This window comes from Caretta caretta, chromosome 22 (genome assembly GCF_965140235.1).
Source record: "Caretta caretta isolate rCarCar2 chromosome 22, rCarCar1.hap1, whole genome shotgun sequence".
In the NCBI taxonomy this organism is placed as follows: Eukaryota; Metazoa; Chordata; order Testudines; family Cheloniidae; genus Caretta; species Caretta caretta.
Window position 1 is genome coordinate 24,082,668 of NC_134227.1, and position 22,071 is coordinate 24,104,738.

General features: G+C 49.9%; 1 pseudogene; it reads left to right on the top strand.

Moving 5' to 3' along the window:
• The first annotated feature begins 3,608 nt into the window (after window positions 1–3,608).
• Window positions 3,609–22,071, top strand: part of LOC125625384 (uncharacterized) — a 45,856-nt pseudogene continuing 27,393 nt past the window's right edge.

Genomic DNA, 22,071 nt, shown 5'->3' on the forward strand with positions numbered 1-22,071 from the left:
GAGTGGTAGATACGGTGGCAGGTAGGGTTAGAATACAGAGGGACCTAGACAAATTGGAGGATTGGGCCAAAAGAAATCTGATGAGGTTCAACAAGGATAAGTGCAGGGTCCTGCACTTAGGACGGAAGAATCCAATGCACCGCTACAGACTAGGGACCGAATGGCTAGGCAGCAGTTCTGCGGAAAAGGACCTAGGGGTGACAGTGGACGAGAAGCTGGATATGAGTCAGCAGTGTGCCCTTGTTGCCAAGAAGGTCAATGGCATTTTGGGATGTATAAGTAGGGGCATAGCCAGCAGATCGAGGGACGTGATTGTTCCCCTCTATTCGACATTGGTGAGGCCTCATTTGGAGTACTGTGTCCAGTTTTGGGCCCCACACTACAAGAAGGATGTGGAAAAATTGGAGAGAGTCCAGCGAAGGGCAACAAAAACGATTAGGGGTCTGGAACACATGACTTATGAGGAGAGGCTGAGGGAACTGGGATTGTTTAGTCTGCAGAAGAGAAGAATGAGGGGGGATTTGATAGCTGCTTTCAACTACCTGAAAGGGGGTTCCAAAGAGGATGGTTCTAGACTATTCTCCGTGGTAGAAGAGGACAGGACAAGGAGTAATGGTCTCAAGTTGCAGTGGGGGAGGTTTAGGTTGGATATTAGGAAAAACTTTTTCACTAGGAGGGTGGTGAAACACTGGAATGCATTACCTAGGGGGGTGGTAGAATCTCCTTCCTTAGAAGTTTCTAAGGTCAGGCTTGACAAAGCCCTGGCTGGGATGATTTAATTGGGGATTGGTCCTGCTTTGAGCAGGGGGTTGGACAAGATGACCTCCTGAGGTCCCTTCCAACCCTGATATTTTATGATTCTATGATTTCCAGCACCAATCGAGCTTTGTGGAGTGATGGCTCATGCTTGGCTTTTGCAGCTGCTCTTGCAGGGGAATTGTCCAGGAGCCCTAGCCGGATGAGAATATGGGAGAAGTGGACCTGAGCAGCTTGGGCATCCTTCTAAGCAGACGTGAACAGTCCTCAGCTTTCTGCCTCCCGCATAACTGGCTATGAGTAAGCGGTCAGTGCTTTCAATTCCTCATCTGTACTCGCTGTAGTATTCTTCACAGGCCGTGTGCTTCCTCGTTGGGTATGGGGCTCTGTGGTATTAAGGCTGGGGAGGGGCCAGAGTCTTCTGTGCAGAGTGACTATGTTGGGTGCTGTTAGAAAAGGTGCTTTTTGGTTGTAATGCTAAAGGTGTAATGGGAGGAGAGTTGAGGGCGGATCCCCGCCGTGTGGGAGAGGCAAAAAGAAGAGCCTACGAGACGTTGCCATCTGAGATGGTAACTTACTTGTTTTTTTCACCTTGTGCTGGGTTTAGTACCAAGGAAAAGGAAGTGAAGCGTCAGAATCTACTGCCCTCATGCAATGGAAAGTGAGTGAGAGCAGCGAGCCTGTGATCATTGTTGATGCCAGGCAAGAGCCGTCCATCTGGGAGCCGAGCAGCCGCTGCTGTCCATGAGATAAGTGTCTGGTTTGGTGAGGGCTCTGCTCACGCCCCACCTGAGTCCAGGTAGGGAAGCCCCGTAAGGTAGGATTGGGTTTGTAAGGAAGGGTTCCTGACTAGCTGTGGTTAAGAGGGAGAACAGGTCCCTATTTTCAGAGGCTGCTCATTTCTCTGGTCAGGAACGGTGTCTTCTCCGCAGCAGAAGGTTGGATCTAGGAGGATGATTCCAGGTGGTGAGTTGCTTGCTATCCTACCATGGTTTTCTCTCTCTCTCTCCTCTAGTATGTTGGCCAACACACGCTGTCTCTGTCTCTTTCTCTCCCCTTTACTTGTGCTGTCTCCCTTCATGGGACACGGGAAGTCACGCTAGGTGTGTATCCGTACAGGCTATGTCTCGGGAGCCATGGAGAAGTAGGAGGGGACAAAAATCCTGCAGGGCAGCCGGTGCGAGAGTGATGGTGTGACTGTTGGTGTTAACTCGGTCTCTGTTCATCGAGTGGGGCCCCTGTAGATGGGATGAAAGAGGGAGGCAGGGCTGAGGGCAAGATTTCCAGCACCAATCGAGTTTTGTGTAGTGATGGCTCACGCTTGGCTTTTGCAGTTGCTCTTGCAGAGGAATTGTGCAGGAGCTCTAGCCGGAGGAGAAATGGCAGAGGTGGACCTGAGCAGCTTGGGCATCTTTTCAAGGAGACATAAAGAGGTCTCATGTTTCTGCCTGCTGCATAACTGGCTGGGTGGTCAGTGCTTTCAGGTCCTCGTCTGTCCTCGCTGTAGTTTTCTTCACAGGCTGTGGGCTTCCTTGTTGGGTACGAGACTCTGGGATTAAGTCTGAGGAAGGAACCAGAGTCTCCTGAGCAAAGTGACTATTTTGGGTGCCGTTACAATGGGCGCCTTCTAATTGCAGTTGTAAAGTAGTAACAGGAGATGGGTTGAGGGCGGTGCCGTGGGTTACGGGAGATGTGAAATGAAGAGGCTACGCGACATAGCAGGTGGAGATGGTAATTTTTTTTGTCCCCCCCCCCCTGCTGTCTTTAGTACGAAGGAAGAAGTCAAGCCTTAGAGTCTACTGCCCCCATGCGATGGAAAGTGAGTGAGAGCAGCGAGCCTGTGACCATTGTTGATGCCAGGCAAGAACCCTCCATCTGGGAGCCGAGCAATCGCCAGTCTCGGTGAGATAAGTGTCTGGTTTGGTGAGGACTCTGCTCACGCCCCACCTGAGTCCAGGTAGGGAAGCCCCGTAAGGTAGGGTTTGGTTTGTGAGAAAAGGTTCCTGATCAGCTGTGGTTAAGAGGGAGAAGAGGTCCCCATTTTCAGAGGCTGCTCATTTCTCTGGTTAAGAATGGTGTCTCCTCCTCAGCAGAAGGTTGGATCCAAGAGGATGACTCCAGGTGGTGAGTTGCTTGCCGTGCACTCATGTTTCTCTGTCTTCTCTAGTGTGTTCGCCAACTCTCTCTTTCTCTCCTCTCCTCTCCTTGTGCTGTCTCCCTTCATAGGACACAGGTAGGTGTGCATTCCCACAAGTGAGGTCTCGGGAGCCATGGAGAAGTAGGAGCGGACGAAAATCATGCAGGGCAGTGCGTACGAGCGTGGAGCAGTGACTGTCGGTGTTAACTCTGTCTCTATTCTTCGAGTGGGGCCAATGCGTGGATGAGGGCAAGATTTCCAGCACTAATGGAGTTTTGTATCATGATAGCTCATGCTTGGCTTTTGCAGCTACTGTCGCAGAGGAATTGTCCAGGAGCCCTAGCCAGAGGAGAAGTGGCCGAGGTGTACCTAAGTAGCTTGGACATCCTTCTAAGCAGACATGAAGAGTCGTCAGCTTTCTGTCTCGTGCATAACTGGCTGGGAGTAAGCGGTCAGTGCTTTGAATTCCTCATCTGTGCTCGCTGCAGTTTTCTTCAGAGGCCGTGTGCTTCCTCTTTGGGTACGGCGCTCTGTGAGATTACGGCTGATGAGGGGCCAGAGTCTGCTGTGCAGAGTGATTATTTCGGGTGCCGTTTCAAGGGGTGCTTTCTAGTTGTGGTACTATAGGGCTAATGGGGGGGGGGGGGGTTGGGGCGGAACGCCGCCTTACGGGAGAGGAGAAAAGAATAGCCTATGCGATGTTGATCACTGAGATGGTAACTTATTTGTTTTTCCTCCTTGTGCTGGGTTTAGTACAAACTGTTTACTCCCCTCATCGGATGGAAAGCGAGCGAGAGCAGTGAGCCCGCGAGCAGTGTTGATGCAAGCCAGGAGTCCTCCAGCTGGCAGTGGAGCAGTCGCTAATGTCAGTGAGATAAGTGTCTGGTTTGGTTAAGGCTTTGTTCACGGCCCTCCTGGCTCCAGGTAGGGACTCCCCATTAGCTGGGGCTGGGTTTGTAAGAAATGGTTCCTGACCAGCTGTGGTTATGAGAGAGACAAGGTCCCCATTTTCAGGGGCTGCTCATTTCTCTGGCCAGGAATGGTGTCTCCTTTGCAGGAGAAGGTTGCATCTAGGAGGAGGACTCCAGCTGGTGAGTTGCTTGCCTTCTTCCCATATTTTTCTCTTTTCTCTTGTGTGTTGGCCAACTTTCTCAGTCTCTCTCTCTCCTCTGCTCTCCTGGTGCCGTCTCCCTTTGTAGGACACGGGTAGGTGTGCATTCCCCCAGCTAAGGTCTCGAGAGCCATGGAGAAGTCAGAGCGGATGAAAATCATGCAGGGCAGTAGAAAGGCTGCTGAAAGTACCTGAAGAGACAAACGAACTGAGAAGGGGGAAATCCAGACTAAGACAGGAGTCTAGTCTGTAAAGAGAAACAACGGGAAGTCTAAGCTAGAGAAACTCTTCAAGTTGCTGAAAGACATTTTGGATGAGAAATTACTTCTTGAATCCAGTCTCTTTAAGATCTTAGGCTTATCTGCCTTCTTCTGTTTGCTATCCCTTACAATTACTGAAAATCTAACTTTTATAGTGAAACTATTTTTTGTTTATTATTATTATTCTTAAACCCAGTTTGTGCAACTGGTGCTCCGTGAGGAAATGCTTTGTGTATTACTCCAAGTGGCTACCCAAGTGTCACTGTTGCTCCATGAGGGAAATGGTTTGTGCATTGCCCTGACTGGCCACCCAGTGTCACTGTTGCTCCGTGAGGAAATGCTTTGTGTATTACTCCAAGGGGCCACCCAGTGTCACTGTTGCTCCGTGAGGGAAATTGTTTGTGCATTACCCTGAGTGGCCACCCAGTGTCACTGTTCGTCCATGAGGGAAATGGTTTGTGCATTATCCGGATTGGCCCCGTGGTGTCACTGTTGCTCCGTGAGGGAAATGGCTGGTGCATTACCCTGACTGGCCACCGAGTGTCACTGTTGCTCCGTGAGGGAAATTGTTTGTGCATTACCCTGAGTGGCCACGGAGTGTCACTGTTGTTCCGTGAGGGAAATAATTGGTGCATTACCCTGACTGTCCACCCAATGTCACTGTTGCTCTGTGAGGGAAATTGTTCGTGCATTACCTAGAGTGGCCACCTAGAGAGTGGTCAGTTTAGATGAGCTATTACCAGCAGGAGAGTGAGTTTGTGTGTGTATGGGGGTGGGGGGGATGTGAGAAAACCTGGATCTATGCAGGAAATAGCCCGACTTGATTATGTAAAGAGTTGTCACTTTGGATGGGCTAGCACCAGCAGGAGAGTGAATTTGTGGGGGGGGGGGGGGTGGAGGGTGAGAAAACCTGGATTTGTGCTGGAAATGGCCCACCTGTTGATCACTTTAGATAAGCTATTACCAGCAGGACAGTGGGGTGGGAGGAGGTATTGTTTCATATTCTCTGTGTGTATATAAAGTCTGCTGCAGTTTCCACGGTATACATCTGATGAAGTGAGCTGTAGCTCACGAAAGCTCATGCTCAAATAAATTGGTTAGTCTCTAAGGTGCCACAAGTACTCCTTTTCTTTTTGCGAATACAGACTAACACGGCTGTTCCTCTGAAACTAGTGTCACGGTTGCTCCGTGAGGGAAATTGTTTGTGCATTACCCTGAGTGGCCACACAGTGTCGCTGTTCGTCCATGAGGGAAATGGTTTGTGCATTATGTTGTTTGGCCACCCAGTGTCACTGTTGCTTCATGAGGGAAACTGCTGGTGGATTACATAGAGTGGCCACCCAGTGACACTGTTGCTCCGTGAGGGAAATTGTTGGTGCATTACCTAGAGTGGCCACCCAGTGTCACTGTTGCTCCGGGAGGGAAATTGTTTGTGCATTACCCTGACTTGCCACCGAGTGTCACTGTTGCTCCGTGAGGGAAATTGTTTGTGTATTACCCTGTCTCGCCACCCAGTGTCACTGTTGCTCCGTGAGGGAAACTGTTGGTGCATTACCTAGAGTGGCCACCCAGTGACACTGTTGCTCCGTGAGGGAAATTCTAAGTGAGCTGTAGCTCACGAAAGCTCATGCTCAAATAAATTGGTTAGTCTCTAAGGTGCCACAAGTACTCCTTTTCTTTTTGCGAATACAGACTAACACGGCTGTTCCTCTGAAACCTGTCACCTAGTGTCAGTGTTGCTCCGGGAGGGAAATTGTTGGTGCATTACCCTGACTGGCCACCCAGTGTCACTGTTGCTTGGTGAGGGAAATTGTTGGTGCATTACCTCGAGTGGCCACTGTTAAGGAAAAGTTAGCACATGTGGCTCCATTTTGGTTTGGGGCCCACCATTGTTTAAATGCCAGCACATCATACACCAGGAGGAGTAATCCTTAGATACTGAATCCCTTTGAAAATCGTCCTCCTTGTCTCCAGCCTGCCTTGACTCCCAGTATCTGGTTTTTGTCAGTCTCTAACTCCCTGTCTCTTGGCCTTGATGTGAGGCCTCCCATCCTGATAATAAAAGTTACTGATGCATGGCTTTAGGACCATGCTGTGTAATTAACATACTGGTATAGCACGAGGAATGCACCAAGCAGGGATAGGTGGTAGATAAGACAAGGGTTTGTTTATTGGCTAAGGTTTCCGATGCACGAGGGCAACATGCTTTGCTAAAAGGTATATAACCTCCGTATAATCTGCTTTCAGGGTCCCCTCCTGGCTAGCAGGGGGGCACCACGCTCGAGCGTAATAAACTTAGTGTCTTTTGGGAACTTTGCAGTTGCGGACTTTATTTCTGTGCCTCAGCCTAGATTCAAACTGTGCGTGACCTATCAGGTGTAATTCGTAGCACTTGTGTGCGTGTCCTACCAGGTGTAATTCGCAGCAGTTGTGCGCGTGTCCTACCAGGTGTAATTCGTAACACCACCCAGTGTCACTGTTGCTCCGTGAGGGAAATTGTTTGTGCATTACCCTGACTTGCCACCCAGTGTCACTGTTGCTCCGTGAGGGAAACTGTTGGTGCATTACCCAGAGTGGCCACCCAGTGTCACTGTTGCTCCGTGAGGGAAATTGTGCATTACCCTGAGTGGCCACGGAGTGCCACTGTTGTTCCGTGAGGGAAATAGTTGGTGCATGACCCTGACTGGCAACCCAGTGTCACTGTTGCTCCCTGAGGGAAATTGTTTGTGCTTTACCCTGAGTGGCCACGGAGTGTCACTGTTTCTCCATGGGGGAAATTGTTGGTGCATTTCCCTGACTAGCCACCCAATGTCACTGTTGCTCCGTGAGGGAAATTGTTCATGCATTACCTAGAGTGGCCACGCAGTGTCGCTGTTCGTGCATGAGGTAAATGGTTTGTGCATTATGTGGATTGGCCACCCAGTGTCACTGTTGCTCCGTGAGGGAAATGGCTGGTGCATTACCCAGAGTGGCCACCCAATGTCACTGTTGCTCTGTGAGGGAAATTGTTCGTGCATTACCTCGAGTGCCCACCCAGTGTCACTGTTGCTCCGTGAGGGGAATTGTTTGTGCTTTACCCTGAGTGGCCACGGAGTGTCACTGTTTCTCCATGAGGGAAATTGTTGGTGCATTTCCCTGACTGGCCACCCAATGTCACTGTTGCTCCGTGAGGGAAATTGTTCATGCATTACCTAGAGTGGCCACGCAGTGTCGCTGTTCGTGCATGAGGTAAATGGTTTGTGCATTATGTCGATTGGCCACCCAGTGTCACTGTTGCTCCGTGAGGGAAATGGCTGGTGCATTACCCAGAGTGGCCACCCAATGTCACTGTTGCTCTGTGAGGGAAATTGTTCGTGCATTACCTCGAGTGCCCACCCAGTGTCACTGTTGCTCCGTGAGGGGAATTGTTTGTGCTTTACCCTGAGTGGCCACGGAGTGTCACTGTTTCTCCATGAGGGAAATTGTTGGTGCATTTCCCTGACTGGCCACCCAATGTCACTGTTGCTCCGTGAGGGAAACTGTTCATGCATTACCTAGAGTGGCCACCCAGTGTCACTGTTGCTACGTGAGGGGAATGCTTTGTGCATTACCCAGAGTGGCCACCCAGTGTCACTGTTGCTCCGTGTGGGAAATTGTTCGTGCATTACCTAGAGTGGCCACCCAGTGTCACTGTTGCTCCGTGAGGGGAATGCTTTGTGCATTACCCTGAGTGGCCACGCAGTGTCACTGTTGCTCCGTGTGGGAAATTGTTGGTGCATTACCTCGAGTGGCCACCCAGTGTCACTGTTGCTCCGTGAGGGGAATGCTTTGTGCATTACCCTGAGTGGCCACGCAGTGTCACTGTTGCTCCGTGTGGGAAATTGTTGGTGCATTACCTCGAGTGGCCACCCAGTGTCACTGTTGCTCCGTGAGGGGAATGCTTTGTGCATTACCCAGAGTGGCCATCCATTGTCACTGTTGCTCCGTGAGGGAAATTGTTGGTGCATTACCTCGAGTGGCCACCCAGTGTCATTGTTGCTCCGTGAGGGGAATGCTTTGTGCATTACCCTGAGTGGCCACCCAGTGTCACTGTTCGTCCATGAGGGAAATGGTTTGTGCATTATCCGGATTGGCCCCGTGGTGTCACTGTTGCTCCGTGAGGGAAATGGCTGGTGCATTACCCTGACTGGCCACCGAGTGTCACTGTTGCTCCGTGAGGGAAATTGTTTGTGCATTACCCTGAGTGGCCACGGAGTGTCACTGTTGTTCCGTGAGGGAAATAATTGGTGCATTACCCTGACTGTCCACCCAATGTCACTGTTGCTCTGTGAGGGAAATTGTTCGTGCATTACCTAGAGTGGCCACCTAGAGAGTGGTCAGTTTAGATGAGCTATTACCAGCAGGAGAGTGAGTTTGTGTGTGTATGGGGGTGGGGGGGATGTGAGAAAACCTGGATCTATGCAGGAAATAGCCCGACTTGATTATGTAAAGAGTTGTCACTTTGGATGGGCTAGCACCAGCAGGAGAGTGAATTTGTGGGGGGGGGGGGGGGTGGAGGGTGAGAAAACCTGGATTTGTGCTGGAAATGGCCCACCTGTTGATCACTTTAGATAAGCTATTACCAGCAGGACAGTGGGGTGGGAGGAGGTATTGTTTCATATTCTCTGTGTGTATATAAAGTCTGCTGCAGTTTCCACGGTATACATCTGATGAAGTGAGCTGTAGCTCACGAAAGCTCATGCTCAAATAAATTGGTTAGTCTCTAAGGTGCCACAAGTACTCCTTTTCTTTTTGCGAATACAGACTAACACGGCTGTTCCTCTGAAACTAGTGTCACGGTTGCTCCGTGAGGGAAATTGTTTGTGCATTACCCTGAGTGGCCACACAGTGTCGCTGTTCGTCCATGAGGGAAATGGTTTGTGCATTATGTTGTTTGGCCACCCAGTGTCACTGTTGCTTCATGAGGGAAACTGCTGGTGGATTACATAGAGTGGCCACCCAGTGACACTGTTGCTCCGTGAGGGAAATTGTTGGTGCATTACCTAGAGTGGCCACCCAGTGTCACTGTTGCTCCGGGAGGGAAATTGTTTGTGCATTACCCTGACTTGCCACCGAGTGTCACTGTTGCTCCGTGAGGGAAATTGTTTGTGTATTACCCTGTCTCGCCACCCAGTGTCACTGTTGCTCCGTGAGGGAAACTGTTGGTGCATTACCTAGAGTGGCCACCCAGTGACACTGTTGCTCCATGAGGGAAATTCTAAGTGAGCTGTAGCTCACGAAAGCTCATGCTCAAATAAATTGGTTAGTCTCTAAGGTGCCACAAGTACTCCTTTTCTTTTTGCGAATACAGACTAACACGGCTGTTCCTCTGAAACCTGTCACCTAGTGTCAGTGTTGCTCCGGGAGGGAAATTGTTGGTGCATTACCCTGACTGGCCACCCAGTGTCACTGTTGCTTGGTGAGGGAAATTGTTGGTGCATTACCTCGAGTGGCCACTGTTAAGGAAAAGTTAGCACATGTGGCTCCATTTTGGTTTGGGGCCCACCATTGTTTAAATGCCAGCACATCATACACCAGGAGGAGTAATCCTTAGATACTGAATCCCTTTGAAAATCGTCCTCCTTGTCTCCAGCCTGCCTTGACTCCCAGTATCTGGTTTTTGTCAGTCTCTAACTCCCTGTCTCTTGGCCTTGATGTGAGGCCTCCCATCCTGATAATAAAAGTTACTGATGCATGGCTTTAGGACCATGCTGTGTAATTAACATACTGGTATAGCACGAGGAATGCACCAAGCAGGGATAGGTGGTAGATAAGACAAGGGTTTGTTTATTGGCTAAGGTTTCCGATGCACGAGGGCAACATGCTTTGCTAAAAGGTATATAACCTCCGTATAATCTGCTTTCAGGGTCCCCTCCTGGCTAGCAGGGGGGCACCACGCTCGAGCGTAATAAACTTAGTGTCTTTTGGGAACTTTGCAGTTGCGGACTTTATTTCTGTGCCTCAGCCTAGATTCAAACTGTGCGTGACCTATCAGGTGTAATTCGTAGCACTTGTGTGCGTGTCCTACCAGGTGTAATTCGCAGCAGTTGTGCGCGTGTCCTACCAGGTGTAATTCGTAACACCACCCAGTGTCACTGTTGCTCCGTGAGGGAAATTGTTTGTGCATTACCCTGACTTGCCACCCAGTGTCACTGTTGCTCCGTGAGGGAAACTGTTGGTGCATTACCCAGAGTGGCCACCCAGTGTCACTGTTGCTCCGTGAGGGAAATTGTGCATTACCCTGAGTGGCCACGGAGTGCCACTGTTGTTCCGTGAGGGAAATAGTTGGTGCATGACCCTGACTGGCAACCCAGTGTCACTGTTGCTCCCTGAGGGAAATTGTTTGTGCTTTACCCTGAGTGGCCACGGAGTGTCACTGTTTCTCCATGGGGGAAATTGTTGGTGCATTTCCCTGACTAGCCACCCAATGTCACTGTTGCTCCGTGAGGGAAATTGTTCATGCATTACCTAGAGTGGCCACGCAGTGTCGCTGTTCGTGCATGAGGTAAATGGTTTGTGCATTATGTGGATTGGCCACCCAGTGTCACTGTTGCTCCGTGAGGGAAATGGCTGGTGCATTACCCAGAGTGGCCACCCAATGTCACTGTTGCTCTGTGAGGGAAATTGTTCGTGCATTACCTCGAGTGCCCACCCAGTGTCACTGTTGCTCCGTGAGGGGAATTGTTTGTGCTTTACCCTGAGTGGCCACGGAGTGTCACTGTTTCTCCATGAGGGAAATTGTTGGTGCATTTCCCTGACTGGCCACCCAATGTCACTGTTGCTCCGTGAGGGAAATTGTTCATGCATTACCTAGAGTGGCCACGCAGTGTCGCTGTTCGTGCATGAGGTAAATGGTTTGTGCATTATGTCGATTGGCCACCCAGTGTCACTGTTGCTCCGTGAGGGAAATGGCTGGTGCATTACCCAGAGTGGCCACCCAATGTCACTGTTGCTCTGTGAGGGAAATTGTTCGTGCATTACCTCGAGTGCCCACCCAGTGTCACTGTTGCTCCGTGAGGGGAATTGTTTGTGCTTTACCCTGAGTGGCCACGGAGTGTCACTGTTTCTCCATGAGGGAAATTGTTGGTGCATTTCCCTGACTGGCCACCCAATGTCACTGTTGCTCCGTGAGGGAAACTGTTCATGCATTACCTAGAGTGGCCACCCAGTGTCACTGTTGCTACGTGAGGGGAATGCTTTGTGCATTACCCAGAGTGGCCACCCAGTGTCACTGTTGCTCCGTGTGGGAAATTGTTCGTGCATTACCTAGAGTGGCCACCCAGTGTCACTGTTGCTCCGTGAGGGGAATGCTTTGTGCATTACCCTGAGTGGCCACGCAGTGTCACTGTTGCTCCGTGTGGGAAATTGTTGGTGCATTACCTCGAGTGGCCACCCAGTGTCACTGTTGCTCCGTGAGGGGAATGCTTTGTGCATTACCCTGAGTGGCCACGCAGTGTCACTGTTGCTCCGTGTGGGAAATTGTTGGTGCATTACCTCGAGTGGCCACCCAGTGTCACTGTTGCTCCGTGAGGGGAATGCTTTGTGCATTACCCAGAGTGGCCATCCATTGTCACTGTTGCTCCGTGAGGGAAATTGTTCGTGCATTACCTCGAGTGGCCACCCAGTGTCATTGTTGCTCCGTGAGGGGAATGCTTTGTGCATTACCCTGAGTGGCCACCCAGTGTCACTGTTGCTCCGTGAGGGAAATTGTTCGTGCATTTCCCTGACTGGCCACCCAATGTCACTGTTGCTCCGTGAGGGAAATTGTTCATGCATTACCTAGAGTGGCCACCCAGTGTCACTGTTGCTCCGTGAGGGAAATTGTTAGTGCATTACCCTGAGTGGCCACCCCGTGTCACTGTTGCTCCATGAGGGAAATGGCTGGTGCATTACCCTGAGTGGCCACGGAGTGTCACTGTTGCTCCGTGAGGGAAATTCTTTGTGCATTACCCAGAGTGGCCTCTCAGTTTCAGTGTTGCTCCGTGAGGGGAATGCTCTGTGCAGTACCCTGAGTGGCCACCCAGTGGCACTGTTGCCCCGTTAGGGAAATTGTTGGTGCTTTGCCCTGACTGACCACCCAGTGTGACTGTTGCTCTGTGAGGGAAATTGTTGGTGCATTACCCAGAGTGGCCACCGAGTGTCACTGTTCCTCCGTGAGGGAAAATGTTTGTCCATTAACCTGACTGGCCACGCAGTGTCACTGTTGCTCCGTGAGGGAAATTGTTGGTGCATTAGCTAAAGTGGCCACCCAGTGTCACTGTTGCTCTGTGAGGGAAACTGTTGGTGCATTACCTAGAGTGGCCACCCAGTGTCACTGTTGCTCCGTGAGGGAAATTATTGGTGCATTACCTAGAGTGGCCACCCCGTGTCACTGTTGCTCCGTGAGGGAAATTGTTTGTGCATTACCTTGAGTGGCCACGGAGTGTCACTGTTGCTCCGTGAGGGAAATTGTTGGTGCATTACCCTGACTGGCCACTGAGTGTCACTGTTGCTCCGTGAGGGAAATTGTTGGTGCATTACCTAGAGTGGCCACCCAGTGTCACTGTTGCTCCATGAGGCAAAACGTTTTGTGCATTACCCTGAGTGGCCACCCAGTGTCACTGTTGCTCCATGAGGGAAATGCTTTGTGCTTTACCCTGTGTGGCCACCCAAGACAACACACACACACACATCACACACAGAACATGACACACAGACAACACGACACGTAACACCAACATCACAAACACGTCTCACACACACACACGACACCGACACACACAAACAACATGACACACAGCACTCAAGGAAACACACCACACACACGACACAGACACACACAAACAACACGACACATGGCACTCAAGGAAACACACCACACACACGACACAGACACACACAAACAACACGACACACGGCATTCAAGGAAACACACCACACACACGACACAGACACACACAAACAACACGACACACGGCACTCAAGGAAACACACCACACACACGACACAGACACACACAAACAACATGACTCACACACGACACACGACACCGTCACACACACACAATGCGACGCACGACACATGACACCGACACACACAATACGACACCGACAGACACACACACACAAGATGACACTCAAAACATAACATGCACACATCACAACACACAACACATGACACCGACACACACAGAACACGACGTTCAGATTGCACACACACGACACTGACAGTCACAAATGACACACAACACCAACACTCACATGACACCGACATGCACACGTGACACATGACACCAACACTCACACGACACTCACGCAACATGACACACAACACCGACAGACACACACACAACACGACACTCACGCAACATGACACAACAGGAAACACACGACACCGACAGACACAAGACATCGCAAACACGACACTGTCACACACACAACATAAACACAACATGTCACACACTGCACATCACAGACGGCACATGGTACGTTGTACATACACACAGCACGTCACACACACAACACAGCACATGTCTCACGTCGCACACACCATACGTCACATGTCATGCACAACACATCGCACTTCGCACTTCACAGATGCACAACACATTGCATGCGTGCGCACGCACACAACACGTGACACACACAACACAACATACAACCCGTCACACACACACACAATGACACACTCAACAAGTTACATGACACACAAAGTGGCACACATGACACATAAAAGTCACACACAACACATGACGACAACACACACAAGTTACATGACACACAAAATGGCACACATGACACACAAAAGTCACACACAACACATGACAACAACACACACACACGTCACACACACACACAGAAGGTGGCACATGACAGAACACACACGACACGTTCCACGTGGCACACAGAACACGTCTCACGTATGTCGCAAACACTGCACATCGCAGAGACAGCATGTCGCACGTCGCATGTCGCACAACACATCACACGTTGCGTGTCACACACAAAACATGTCACGCACACACGTCACACGTTGCATGTCACATGTCGCATATCGCACATCGCATGTGACTGACATGTCGCACGTTGTATGTCACACACACAACACGTTGCACGACACACAAAATGGCACACAACACAACACACAAATGACACACAACACACGACACCTACATACACACAACACACACACAACCCCTGACACGAAATGTGAAATGGCACACAACACAACACATGACACAGACACACAGACAACATGACACACAACACTTTACACAAACACTCAACACAACAGTCAAGACAGCACACGACACACAGCACGTTACACACACATAGAACATGACACACAACACGTTACACATACATAAACACGTCTCACACACACAACGCATCACACACACAACATCACATGGCACACAACACAACCCATAAAAATCACACACGACACATGACACCGACACACACAACAACACACGACACACAGAATGGCACACAACACAACACACACAATGCGACACACATCACACAGAAAACTTCACAGACAGACAACACCGACGCACACACATGACACACAAAAATCACACACAACAGATGACACCGACACATATACACACAACACTACACACAACGCCTCACACGACACACAAAATGGCACAAAACACAACACACACAGAAGATGACACAACGCCTCATACGCCACCGACACACACAGAACATGACACACAACGTGTCACACACACACACTCGACAACACACAACACACACAAGACAGACAACACATCTCACACACACTCACAAGATGACACACAATATGTCACGCATACACACACATCTCATACACACACAACACACTATACCGACACACATACATAGAACACGACACACACCACGTCACACACACATTCACAACAGGACATGACACACGAGACATCACACACACACACACAGGACACAACACACCACGTCTCACACACACACAGACAACAGGACACGACACACGAGACATCACACACACACACACACACAGGACACAACACACCACGTCTCACACACACACAGACAACAGGACACGACACACGAGACATCACACACACAGGACACAACACACCACGTCTCTCACACACACACAGAACAGGACCCGACACACGAGACATCACACACACAGGACACAACACACCACGTCTCTCACACACACACAGAACAGGACCCGACACACGAGACATCACACACACAGGACACAACACACCACGTCTCTCACACACACACAGAACAGGACCCGACACACGAGACATCACACACACAGGACACAACACACCACGTCTCTCACACACACACAGAACAGGACCCGACACACGAGACATCACACAAACACACACACAGGACACAACACACCACGTCTCTCTCACACACACACACACACACACACACACACAGAACAGGACCCGACACACGAGACATCACACACACAGAACACAACACACCACGTCTCTCACACACACACACACACAGAACAGGACCCGACACACGAGACATCACACACACACACAGGACACAACACACCACGTCTCACACACACACACACACACACAGAACAGGACCCGACACACGAGACATCACACACAGACGACACGACACCTCACTCATTGTACGTGGCACACACAGCACGTCGCACGTCACACACAGCACGTCGCATGTCACTCACAACATGTCGCAAGTTGCGTGTCACACACACAAGATGTTGGACACACAGCACTTCGCACACATGTCGCACGTCACCCACAACATGTCGCACATTGCATGTCACACACACAAAACGTGGCACGTGGTACACAGCACATCACATGTGGGACATCGCAAGCGCAGACTCAACACGTTGCACACACATCTCATTGCGCGTCGCACGCACAACACTTTGCACACGCACAAAACGTTGCATGCGTGCACGCACACACAGCACATCGCACACACAGCACATCGCACACACACAGAACCCGTCACACACACAACAAACGACAGCGACACATACACAGAACATGACACACAACACGTGCCACACACAGAACACGACACCGACACACACACAGAACACGACACATCACATGCGCAGACACACCACATTACATGTCACGCACAACACTTCACACTTCGCAGACGCACAAAATGTTGCACACGCACACACAGCATGTCACACACACACAAGAACACACACAACCCGTCACACTTACACACACAACACGACACACAACACGTCACCCGACATGTCACCCACACACAAACACATGCAACACGACACACAACACGTCACACAACCCGCCTCAGACACACACACAACACACGTGACACAACACACGTCACACACACAACATGACACAACACACGACACAGTCAGACTACGCCCCCTTTCCCCCCGCCACCGTAGGGGAGTTTCGGGCCAAGTCAGGACAGAGCGAGGGCGCAGTGGCTTCAGCAGCTACTACTGAGCATGCGCCATCTGTGTTCAATGCGCATGCTCAGTAGTAGCTGCTGAAGCCCCTGCGCCCTCGCTCTGTCCTGACTTGGCCCGAAACTCCCGCGCGCGGGGGCTCATCGCCGCCGAACCCGCCTCTCGGGTCTGACCCGCTGTCACCGCGTTTGACAGGCCAGGCGGGGCGGTCTGTATGAACGGGAGGATCTGTACGGGCTGGGCCAGAGAATTCGGCAGCGCCCCAGGGCAGGCTGGGAGATGTAGTTCCTGGCGCACCTCAGGCCGGAAATAACGTTGCCCCAATGACGGGCGGAGGTGGTTAACGGTTTGCGTGAGGGCGACCCGCTCGCTGATTGACGGAGAGACCCCCGGGGGCAGCCGCGCGGACAGAGACTCCCGGAGCCAGGGGTGGGGGAGAGGATGGGAAACTGTTGCTGTGATTCTCTCTCAGCACATGGGGAGCGAGGGAGGCGGGAGCAGGTTCGACCCCCCCGCTGCAATGATCCGTTTAAAAGGAGTCTGGCCTCCTCCTGCCTGAGCTACGTTTGTGGTCTCCCTGAGACGCGTGTTAATCCGGAGTCACTGCAAGACAGAACAGCGAGTGACTCCAAATTAACATGGGGGGCAGATAAGATCAGGGTGTGTCCCTGTGGGGAGGGGGTTTCAGTTGTTGCTAAAGGAAAGTTACTTTCTCTGCCTCAGGATATTGGGGTTGAGCTTCCTGGTTCAGACACTGGGAGCCTAGGCTGAGCAGCTGCTGCTCCCCCAGCGGGATCGGGGTTGGGGAGTGACTGTGAGTAAAGCTTCCTCTGTGCCCAGCCAAGGTGAGGATTTTCTCCAGCTGTAATTAGTCCCATAGGTTTCACAGTAACAGCCGTGTTAGTCTGTATTCGCAAAATACAGTCTGTATGCAAGGTAGCCTATTTCCTCTTGTTTTTTCCTACCCCTTCCCCCCCCAGATGTTCTGGTTTAACTTGGATTTAAACTTGGAGAGTGGAGAGAGGATGACCCAACACTCTCACAAGTCTTGGGAGACAGGCCAGTCCTTGCCTACAGACAGCACCGCAACCTGAAGCAAATACTCACCAACAACCACATACCACACAACAGAACCACTAACCCAGGAACTTATCCTTGCAACAAAGCCCGTTGCCAATTGTGCCCACACATCTATTCAGGGGACACCATCACAGGGCCTAATAACATCAGCCACACTATCAGAGGCTCGTTCACCTGCACATCTACCAATGTGATATATGCCATCATGTGCCAGCAATGCCCCTCTGCCATTGGTCAAACTGGACAGTCTCTACGTAAAAGAATAAATGGACACAAATCAGATGTCAAGAATTATAACATTCATAAACCAGTCGGAGAACACTTCAATCTCTCTGGTCACGCAATCACAGACATGAAGGTCGCTATCTTAAAACAAAAAAACTTCAAATCCAGACCCCAGCGAGAAACTGCTGAATTGGAATTCATTTGCAAATTGGATACTATTAATTTAGGCTTAAATAGAGACTGGGAGTGGCTAAGTCATTATGCAAGGTAGCCTGTTTCCTCTTGTTTTTTCCTACCCCCCCCCCCCCCCCCAGATGTTCTGGTTTACCTTGGATTTAAACTTGGAGAGTGGTCAGTTTAGATGAGCTATTACCAGCAGGAGAGTGAGTTTGTGTGTGTATGGGGGTGGGGGGGGGATGTGAGAAAACCTGGATTTATGCAGGAAATAGCCCGACTTGATTATGTAAAGAGTTGTCACTTTGGATGGGCTAGCACCAGCAGGAGAGTGAATTTGTATGGGGGGGTGGAGGGTGAGAAAACCTGGATTTGTGCTGGAAATGGCCCACCTGATGATCACTTTAGATAAGCTATTACCAGCAGGACAGTGGGGTGGGAGGAGGTATTGTTTCATATTCTCTGTGTATATATAAAGTCTGCTGCAGTTTCCACGGTATACATCTGATGAAGTGAGCTGTAGCTCACGAAAGCTCATGCTCAAATAAATTGGTTAGTCTCTAAGGTGCTACAAGTACTCCTTTTCTTTTTGCGAATACAGACTAACACGGCTGTTACTCTGAAACCTGTCATTGTGTAAAGAGTTGTCACTTTGGATGGGCTAGCACCAGCAGGAGAGTGAATTTGTATGGGGGGGTGGAGGGTGAGAAAACCTGGATTTGTGCTGGAAATGGCCCACCTGATGATCACTTTAGATAAGCTATTACCAGCAGGACAGTGGGGTGGGAGGAGGTATTGTTTCATATTCTCTGTGTATATATAAAGTCTGCTGCAGTTTCCACGGTATACATCTGATGAAGTGAGCTGTAGCTCACGAAAGCTCATGCTCAAATAAATTGGTTAGTCTCTAAGGTGCTACAAGTACTCCTTTTCTTTTTGCGAATACAGACTAACACGGCTGTTACTCTGAAACCTGTCATTGTGTAAAGAGTTGTCACTTTGGATGGGCTATCACCAGCAGGAGAGTGAATTTGTGTGGGGGGGTGGAGGGTGAGAAAACCTGGATTTGTGCTGGAAATGGCCCACCTGATGATCACTTTAGATAAGCTATTACCAGCAGGACAGTGGGGTGGGAGGAGGTATTTTTTCATATTCTCTGTGTATAAATAAAGTCTGCTGCAGTTTCCACAGCATGCATCCGATGAAGTGAGCTGTAGCTCACGAAAGCTCATGCTCAAATAAATTGGTTAGTCTCTAAGGTGCCACAAGTACTCCTTTTCTTTTTAGTCCCATAGGGCAACCCAGGGCTCTGCCCACACCAACATCTGAGCCAGAGACTCCAGGTGATTGTTAGAGACCTCAGGGAACGTGCAGGGAATGGGCATGAAAGTGACTCTGCACAAAGAGCCTCTCCTCCACTCAGCAATTGCAGGAGCCGATCCAGCCATAGGAGAGGGAACCCCCAGGATTGGCTGCCAGCAAGAGACAGGGGAAGGGAGACACAAGGGGAGAGAGAGAGAGAGACTGAAAAGGGCAGTGGGAGAAATAATTGCGGGGAGAGATTCCCAGATTTCTGACCGGCCCACGCACGGTTATTGCCGCATCCCTGGGCGGATTCACTTTGCTACGAACAAGGTGAGGTGCAGGGGAAGGAAAAGCCAGCTCCTGACTCTCCCTGTACCCCCTGCTGTAGGAGTTTGCTGCCTTGGGGACAATGTCAGGGGGAATCCCCCAATATCACTCCTTTTGTTCTGCTCTTCTCTCCCATTCAGTTCCCAGACTTTGTTACTGGGAGGGTTTCAAAATGTCTCGCTGGTTTAGTGCTAGTGGGAGGGACCAGTCAGTGCTGTAATCTAGTGACCAAACATTTCCCCAGGATAGAATCGTAGAACGGTAGGGCTGGAATGAACCATGAGAGGGCATCTAGTCCAGCCCCCAGCACTGAGGTGTTTGTCCAACCTGACCTTGAAAACCTCTAATGATGGGGATTCCACCACCTCTCTTGCTAATCTATTCCAGTGCTTAATTACTTTTTTTTCACAATTGAGTCACGTGGTTGACTCAGATTCAATTTGTGATCCACTATAACTCCCGATCGTTTTCAGTAGTACTACCTCGTAACCAGCTATTTCCCACTTGGTCGTTGTGCATTTGGTTTTCCTTCCCTAAGTCTAGTACTTTGCACTCGTCTTTATTGAATTTCATCTCATTCATTCAGCTCACTTCTCCAATTTGTAAATGTTACCTTAAATTCTATGCCCAAATAAATCTGTTAGTCTTTAAGGTGCCACCGGACTCCTTGTTTTTGTGGATACAGACTAAGACGTCTACCCCCTGATAGGTGACGCTTTGTTATTTTTATGTCTGATTTTATAAGCAAGTAGTTTTTAAATGGGGCGTAACTCAGAGGTACGCAAGACAAATCAGACTCCTGAAAGGGGCACAGTAGTGTGGAAAGCCACCAGTCTATACAGCTATTTTTAATGGCTAGCACCAACAGTGGAGCATCCATAGGGAGACACATCTCAAAGAACTGTTAGGGGGCTTATTCCTTCACCCACTTACTTCCCTGGTCCTTCTCACATGAACAGAGAGCAACAATATCCGAAGTCCAAAGGTGCTTTTGATGTTTATTGGGGTGAACTTCCAGCAAGCAGGATTCCAGTTTCCTTCCTTAGTGTCCCCCTTCCCAGCTCTGACACCACAGAGCCTTACACCTGTGTCCTTGTTCCCATTCCTGCCCTTAGCCAAACATGATTCCAATTTCCCCAGCCTCATTCCCTGTTCCCATTTCCCCCTTTAGCAAAACATGATTCCAATTTCCCCAGCCCCATTCCCTGTTCCCATTTCCCCTCCCCACACCCACCCACTCACTTCCTGATTGACTGCAGACTATATAGTAAAACTTGAGTTCTGCTTAGCTATACCTTAACCAATCATTTTCCTGAAATTTAACTAACCAATCCTAACATATTGTAACATGATTATGTAACCAATTATATCCCACCACCTTAATTAGTTTACACCCAGCAAAATTAATTATACAGCAGACAGAAACAATCACAGAACCAGACAGAGATTATACAGACAAACAATAGCGAAGTGGGAACTATAATGACAAAACAATACAGAAGTCAGGATTTCACATCCCAGCTATTGATAAGTGAGTTCTTGCCAGACAGGATGCTATCAAACTAAGTTTCGTTTTACATCTTCTAGGCACTTCCCTTTCTCTGGAGATGATAGGCACTATCAGGACAGGAGTGTATTCCTAACAGCCCAATAGCACCTTATTTCAATGTGACTAGTTTGGAACGTGAGGATGTGACCGGTCGCTTCCCAGCTTATGGCTGCCTCTGTTGCTTCGTCAAAGGCCTTAGCCTAAGAACAGGGACTCAGACTGTCACAGTAAGAGAAGGACCTTACACTGGCAGACAGTGATTTTAATTTTTTCTTTTATACCTCTAACTAGCCAAGTGATAAGAATACACCTAAATTCTTAAAGTACAGGCCTTTGCAGACAGGCCTGAATATCTATATCCTAATGAGAACCATCGTTAATACACAAGTTGTGTAATTTCTTCTTTTCTTGTTCCCTGATCTCACTGGTCTTCTTTCCCCTAAGCAGGATTTCCAGTTTCCAAACCCGATGTCATCTCCCAGCTGGAACGAGGGGAAGAGCCGTGGGCCCCAGATCTCCAGGGCTCAGAGGAAAGAGAGATCCTGAGAGGCAGCTGCATGGGTGAGGGATCATTTAAGGAGACAGCTGGGATTCCCAGCAAAGACCTTGTGAGGTCTCTGGGTTCAGGATGGTCCCCAGTAGGTGTCATATCCTCTGGGCAAATACTGTTTATGGCTTCCTACCCATCCTGAAAAAAGAAAACGAGTAC